General features: G+C 43.0%; 1 pseudogene; it reads left to right on the forward strand.

Annotated features, from left to right (window-relative positions):
- Positions 1-1,066: 1,066 nt before the first annotated feature.
- Positions 1,067-1,167, forward strand: LOC143660450 (U6 spliceosomal RNA; annotated as a pseudogene).
- The last annotated feature ends 6,375 nt before the right edge of the window (positions 1,168-7,542 follow it).

Raw genomic sequence — 7,542 nt, forward strand, 5'->3', positions numbered from 1 at the left:
CCCTAGAAAATCATGCTCTTAAAGCTAACCCATGCCTGTGTGTATGTAAAACTGCTGTACATGGGTTTTCATGAAGTTACTTCAGTTAAGGCATGGCCTAGGGTGGGTTTTAATCTTCTTACTGAAGTCCTTATAAATGGGATGAAGGTAGGGAGAGAGAAAGACATGGAAAGAAGATGGTGGAAGGCAGGAAGAGAGAAAGACACAGAAGGAAGATGCTGAAAGCAACAAAAGCTAGGAGAGAAGGAAGAAACCAGCAGATGCCACCATGTGCTTTGCCATGTGACAAAGGAGTCCAGGATCACCCAAGGATGAAAGCATCATTTTGATTCAGACACTTTCACAATCTCAAAACTATAATGTTGTAAGCTAATAAAATTCCATTGTTAAAAACTAACTCATTTCATGGTATATTGCTTTCAGCAACCTTTCAAACTAAATCTGGTACCAAAGATCCTTGCCTCCCTTTATTCCCAATCTTGTGCAATCTCCTTTCCTTGAGTATGGGCTGAATTTAGTGATCTGTTTCAAACCAATAAAATATAGCAAAATTGATTCGAAGTCACTTCCATAATTAGGTTATACATGTCTCTCTTGTTGCAGCTTTCTCTTGCTCTCTCTGCTTGTTTGTTATGATGAATCAAGCTGCAGTAGTTCCATGTGGCAAGAAACTGCGACCAGGCACTCATCAATGGCCAGGGAAGAGCTCAGTCTAAGAGCTTGTAATGACCAGAAGCCTACCATTGACCACGTGGTCGACCACACACAGATCCTCTCCCCAGTTGAAAATTTAGATATTACTACAATCTTATTTGCCACCTGAAAGTAACTTTGTGACTCACTCTTATTTAGAGGACCCAGTATAGCCACACCCAGATATGACTCATTGTGATAATAAATGTTGCTCTTTTAGGTCTCTAAGTTGTGGAGCCATTTGTTACAGAGTAATACATAACTAGCCATTTTCTTTATCTACCATTCTTGGACATTCCCTCCCTCCCCCATTTTGTTTGCTTTTATGAATAATGCTGCATTAAATAGCTTTGGCCATATAGCTTCATTTTCAGAATTTCTGAAATTCATTTAGTGCATGTTTGAATTATACAGAGATTAGCATCTCCCCTGTGCAAGGATGGTTTGCAAATTTGTGAGCTGCTTCATATATTTTACAAAGGCTTACAAAAAATTCATGGAGGAAAGATAGCTTTTTAAAGAAATGATTCTGGACCAGTTGGATATTGATAAACAAAAAATGAACCTCAATCTAAACATCACACCTTATTCAAAAATTAACTCAAAATGGATCATGGACTTAAATGTGACACATCAAACCATAAAACTTTTAGGAAAAAAAAACATGGGCAAAATCTTTGGGACCTAGAAATACAATCTATAAAAGAAAAATGGGTAAATTGAATCTCATCCGAATTTAAAACTTTTCCTCTGTGGAAGTCCAGGTGAAGAGGATGAAAAGACAATCTATCGATTGGGAAAAAATATTTGCAGGCCATATAGCCAAATAGCAGGTAGTAGGTCCTCAGTACATGTTAAAATGAATTGTACACATTGCAAACATCAAATGCAATGTAACATTGTATCACATGCATTACACATATTGTATCCCATGCAATATGCACATTGTAAACGTCATGCACACATAGATGTGGTGGTGCTAGTGTGTCTAAGATTATCCTGTGGGCATTTCTTCATATTTCTCTGGCCTAGAGCAAATGCCTGCAGAAGATTCTGCAATCATTACCAGACAGCGTCGCTGAGCCGGCTGGCTTAGTCTCAAGCCATCTGAACGGAACTCAAGGATTTCTACAGGGACCCGTTCTTCCACAGGTGTTCCTGCAGCATCGTAAACAAGATGGAAGGGACAAGCTACATCTGTCTGTTTGCAATTAAAAAAACAACAACAACAACCTTAAGAACAGACAAGATGGTGCAGAGGCACCACATCTGTCGCAGTGGGACCAGCGGCCGCCAGCAGTTTTTATTTGGCTTTGTTTGTGCAGCTGAGAGGCAGGCCTGGTGGGAGGTTACAGCGCGGCTCGCTTTCCCAGTGCCAGCAGGACAAGGGCAATTAGAGCCACGTCTGGCCCTACAGGATCAGGAGCTGTGGTGTCCCTTCCCAGAGGGCTGGCGACTTCTCCCTGGCCTGTGATGATCACTCGTCCCTTGTGCCTTGTCTCCAGTCACCCTCACCCTGCCTGCATTTTGTTGCCTGTGCTTAAGGCATGGGCAGGAATCTCAGGAATCTGAGAAGATATGCGCAGTATTCAAAGTAAAATTGTTTTCTAAAATGACAATTCAACTTGGAGTTGAAGTGAAAATGTTGTTCTTCTTATGTTATGATTTGAAATTTCTAGATAAATTCGCCAAAGCTGTGTTTCCCTTCTTGTTTGGAACCCCAACTTTGTGCTCTCCTGCATCTGTTCCCCGGAGTTCCCCTATGTGTGTCTGCTGGGATTCTCACCTCTGGGTGCCCTGGTCCTTCATCAAGAACATGCTCCAGGAGACAGGGCATCTGCCTGGTTAATTTTTGTGTCTCCAGCCCCATCCCAGCCTTGGTATGCCATAGCCCTCAAGTTGTTCACTCATGACTAGTGAATCCAATTCTAAATGATTTTTAGAGATTCCTCCGTATGGTCAATCTGTCTTACATGGTCTTTGTTTCCTTCGAAGATCTGCGTTTGGGTCTCTCTGCCACCTGGGGGCTATGGGGGGAGGACTCACCTGGTGACCCACACAGTCTGCATTTGCTGCTTTTCAGTTTTTTGAGCCCTGTATCACTTTTGAGTTAAGAAACATAGAAGTCAGTATGGGCAGTTGTAAAAATCAATCATCAATCAATCAAATCTAGAGTTTCATTGGGCAGGTTAAATGGACAGGCTGCTGCTGCTGCTTTGACAAGGGGTGGGGTACTGTGCCTGCCTGGTCCATCCTGGGAACAGACCTCCTTTCTTTGTAAACCATGGGCTTTCTTCCAAGTTTTGTTGCCGAACCTAAACAGAGGCTTCTTCTTCCCACTTGTCCTCCAAACTTCTAATCAACCCCATTTGCTCTGGGGATCAAGTAAATTCTCCACTTTCTGGCCATCTTCCTTCTTTCCTTTACATTCCGCATTTTCATGAGTGATTGTTTTTAGCCTGGCATAGACTGGGAGGCCACTGACACACAAAACTTCAAGGAAGCTCCTTCTAAACCAGTGTTTGTAAATGCTGGCATTGTCAAGGCTGCCCTCATCCACAAGAAGAAGAAAAGATAGCCCCTTCCTTTAGCTTTGAGTTGGATTTAATTTTGTTTCTACAAGAATGCAGAAGTCCAGACCCATGATGCCTATCTAAAAATCCAACCGTATCAAAAGAAAGCCTTTGCTTTATAAACAAGATTAGCTATCTCCCAATTTTGGTATATAAATTGGCTCTCAATTTAGACTTCCTCCTCTGCAGTAGTCTTTCATTACAAACCATCACTGCATCAGGATAACACTGGGAAAAAGAAAAGCAACACAACAAAATACTTAATTTCATTAATCTGTTTAGCAATACCAATATAATGAGGCATAATATTGATTTTCTTACTTAGGATTTAAAATCTCTACTTCTTTCTACAGAATTAAATGCTTCAAGCTGATATCCCACCTCTTTACAGTCGCATCTTTAATTTAGTTGTTATAATTAGGCATTAACGGGTGTCAGTAGGATAGCCAGTTAGAGACCATTCTGTTCTGCTTGTCTTGATTATCACAGTTTAGATGTAAAGTAAATTAGAATGAAAGACTATACAGTCCAATTACAGATAAAAGCAGCAAACTGCACTGTTGTAATTAGGTGCCAGGATTATTTTTCTTAGATTTTGTATCTCTGAGGGCCCTTGTTGTAGTTACTTGGCTGAAGCCACTGCTGTAAGCTTTCAGAATAGGTCTGAGTTTTGCAGCCATATTGAATCTTCCAAAACTTGGACTTTCACCTGGGCTTTCTTCTGGAAACCTGTCTTACCTAGAGCCCATGAGGCCTTGCTAGAACTTCTCTCTTTTGGGGCCAGGGGTCTCCAGGCATCCCTGGCTTTCACTGCCTGGAAAGTTCATGTAGTTTGGTTGAAATTTATATGCAAGGGCAGCTTCTTTCTGTGTTCATCTGGCTTCTCTTTCACCTCTTTCTCTTTCCCTTCCTCCTTCTCTTCCTCTTCCTCAGTGACATTGAACCTTGGGTATTGTACTGGATTTTTGTCCAAGGATAGGGAAAAAAACCATGCTTCCAATCCTGCAAATGCTGCTTATCTTCAAACACAGCAAACTGATCAGAGACAGCAAAATGTGGCCACTGAAGAATGACGTGGAGGCCACATGACCCATGGTTCATTAAGTAAACATTTGTTTTTGACTGCCCACTATCCCAGGCATGATGCTGGAAAATGGACATACAAACGCGTTAAGACATGATATTTGCTGGGGGTGGGAGACTGAAGGTCTGGATAACGTGGGCTGCCTAGTCATGAAGGGGCTTGGGAGGTAAGCGAAGGGAGATGATTCTGGTTGGACCTATCATGGGAGGAAGCCCACAGGGACTGCTCTGGTGTTGACCTGGCCTGATCCTCCATCTTGTTGAAGTTCTGGTGCAAAATGGCATTTGTTGACTTCCATTTTCATGGGATTACCTTGAATTTACCCTTGGATTCTAAATGGGGAAAACGCCCCCAGACCTTGGTTTATGGGACTGTTAGAGAGGCTCATACTGTTTGATGGGAGGTAGATTCTCAGACAATGACCTGTCAGCTTGAAGGGGTAAGAGGAGCAAGAAGACCTGTCATAGCAGGGGGCTTATATGATTAACGAATACGCAGGAAATACCCCTTTTGAGGAGAGTGAAGCCCAATACAAAAACGTGCTTTTTTCCCCTGAGGTACTTCTGGGTCATGTGTGGAAATTTGAAATTTCTAGCATACAGGGCCACCTGAGATTCAAGAATCAGTGAGATCCCTGTCAACAGAAATAGTCTGGGATGGACTGAATGATCGTTACCAACAGTGCAAAAGATAATGGGAGAAGATGGCCAGAAGAATGACTGCTGGTGGTAGATCCAAGGACCACTGGACATGTGTGCAGAAGCAATGGCTATTTTAACATACCAAGCATTTACTAGGGATGTAAGCTTTTTTTTGCACATGCATAGATGAAAGAAAGCTCTTGGGAATTCATAAATGTTAATATTTTCTAGTGTATTTTTTCAAAGTATCCTTGTTTCTACATTAGAGTTAGTTGGTTGCTTGGTTGCTTCTGCTCAGTCTGGGCATGCAGTAACTGAGGTTTTTCTCTAGGCATAATCCCAGCCATTCAACCTCCCTATTTTCTTACTGTGAAATCCAGCAGTGTATTTCCATACGAATTGGGACTGGATATGCTTCTACTCAGGTGGTGCTAAAAAAGGAAGCCATGATATGTTTAAGTCATGCAGTTTCATGAGCATTTGCTCAGTGAGCGAGAAGAGAGGCATCTGAACAGCATGAGTTGGCATGGTGTCCAGCCATCTCTCAGCGGGAGCACTGAGTGTGGGCCTGAGTCTGGGCTTCCCTTTCATAGATCTCAGATCCATGTGCTTCTGATGGTATGCCTTTGCACTGTGCTGAGTGGATTCTGGAGCTTAAAGAGATGTGATTCTTTACAATATGGCCTGCACATGTGAGCCAGCTACTTCAGCTGGTAGTCTCCTGAAGAAGCAGGAATTTGTGACAACAGTGAAAGACTCACTGAGAGATTTAACTTGATCGTTACCAAAGGGTTCCAGAGGTAGTTTGATTGTTCAAGGTGTTAGCTTTGTGTGAAGACCTTGGGACTCAACCCTCATGAAAGATGCAATTCTGCTTTGGTGAACTCCAGTCCAGAAGAAGTCTGGGGAGCATCAGGGGTCAGACCTCCATGTTGACATCATTCAACCTTGCATAAACTCTTTATTGGTATCACTAAATACCCACATCCATCCTAAAATGAACCTTCAGAGAAAAAGATCACCATGTTATCAGATCAAATCAGGCTATCCCTGGGAGACATTTTTAAAATGAGCTGTTCCAATCTTGGAGGGAAATATTGAGTTGGGCAAGGTCTGACTTTGAGCTACTATGGAACTGAATGGCTGTCTCCTGACAACTAGGTCACACTTTGTCTCCCACTGAGGAGGATTTACTCATGTGTGAAAACCCTCATGTCAGTCCCCTTGTCTCATGTACACACATACTCAGTATCTAACAAAAACCAAAACCAAAGAGGAAACCTTACTCCCTATAAATGTCCTAAAGAGAGACCCACTGTTGATTTAGGAAGATTACTTTTTCCATGATTAATTAATTTCCTAGAGATCACTTAAAGTGTGATCCAAGCATATATTTTCTTTAGCAACCAAACGGATCTGACCTCTTACTAATTTTGCCTACAATTAGTTTGGTGTAATTACCGCCACTTACAATTCAGTCTGCTTTCACTAAAAAAAAATTATTGTTCACGGGGTCATAAAACTCTTTAAAAATTGCTTAATGAAAAATGGAGACTTGGGAATGTCGCAAAAGATAAGCCTGGCCATTAAATCCTGGAGCTCCTCTGTGCATGAGGTAGTTGTGCTGGAGGTGGTTAGGCAGTGAGTATGTGCGTGCATGTGTGTATGTGTGCACAAGTGTGAGCATGTGAGAAGGAGGACTTGGGGGTGTGGGTAAAACAGCAGTGCAGCACACTCTGTCTCCTGGGGTGAGTGGTTGGGGTGGGAGGGCCTCTGAGATACCAACTCAAAATTGAGGCTACCCAATATGCTGTCTCTCTCGCATTTCTCATGATGGGTCAGAATGAACAGATCCAACAAGAATAAAGAAGTAGCCATAGGGTGGTATTGCGCAACAAGCACCAGTCTCCAAGTCAATTTCATCATCCAGGTAGAGGCTGGCTGATTTAGGTAGCTCTGTAGAATTCCCTCGATACAGCCCCACATTGTGGCCTTCACAGACTAGGGGTGTAGCTGGACAACCACACTCCCCATCCTGGCTTCATTACCCAAGGGGAGATGTTCTTGATGGTGTGGAGTGCACACTTCATTCTTAGTCATCCCACCAGTACTCAGCCCCTCTCCCTTTGCCTTGTTTCTCTTCTGCCTCACTACTGGACTGGGGAAAAGCAAAACCTCAGTCCTTCAATTCTCTCGAACCACCCATAAATGTTGTAAAATAAAATCTGAATTCCTTGGTGGCCTACGAGGTCTGCTGTGATCTGACCCCTTCCTGCTCTCTATTCCCATCTGCCTCACTCCCTTCCCACTCTCCTCACTCCAGCCACACCAGCCATGCTTTGAAGTAGCCAAGGCTGCCCTCTGCCTGGAATCTTCCCTTCCACCCTCTCCATGGCTCTCTATTCAGAGGGGCCTCCCCTGATTGCCATCTGCCTTCCTTCATTGCTCCCTGTCCTCTTACCTGCCTTCATGTCCAGGGACACCTGTCACAGTTGACCTTCTATCATTTCTACTTCCTGTTTGCCTCTCTACTAAAAATTAGCACAGAGAG

This window comes from Tamandua tetradactyla, chromosome 16, assembly GCF_023851605.1.
Source record: "Tamandua tetradactyla isolate mTamTet1 chromosome 16, mTamTet1.pri, whole genome shotgun sequence".
Classification (NCBI taxonomy): domain Eukaryota; kingdom Metazoa; phylum Chordata; class Mammalia; order Pilosa; family Myrmecophagidae; genus Tamandua; species Tamandua tetradactyla.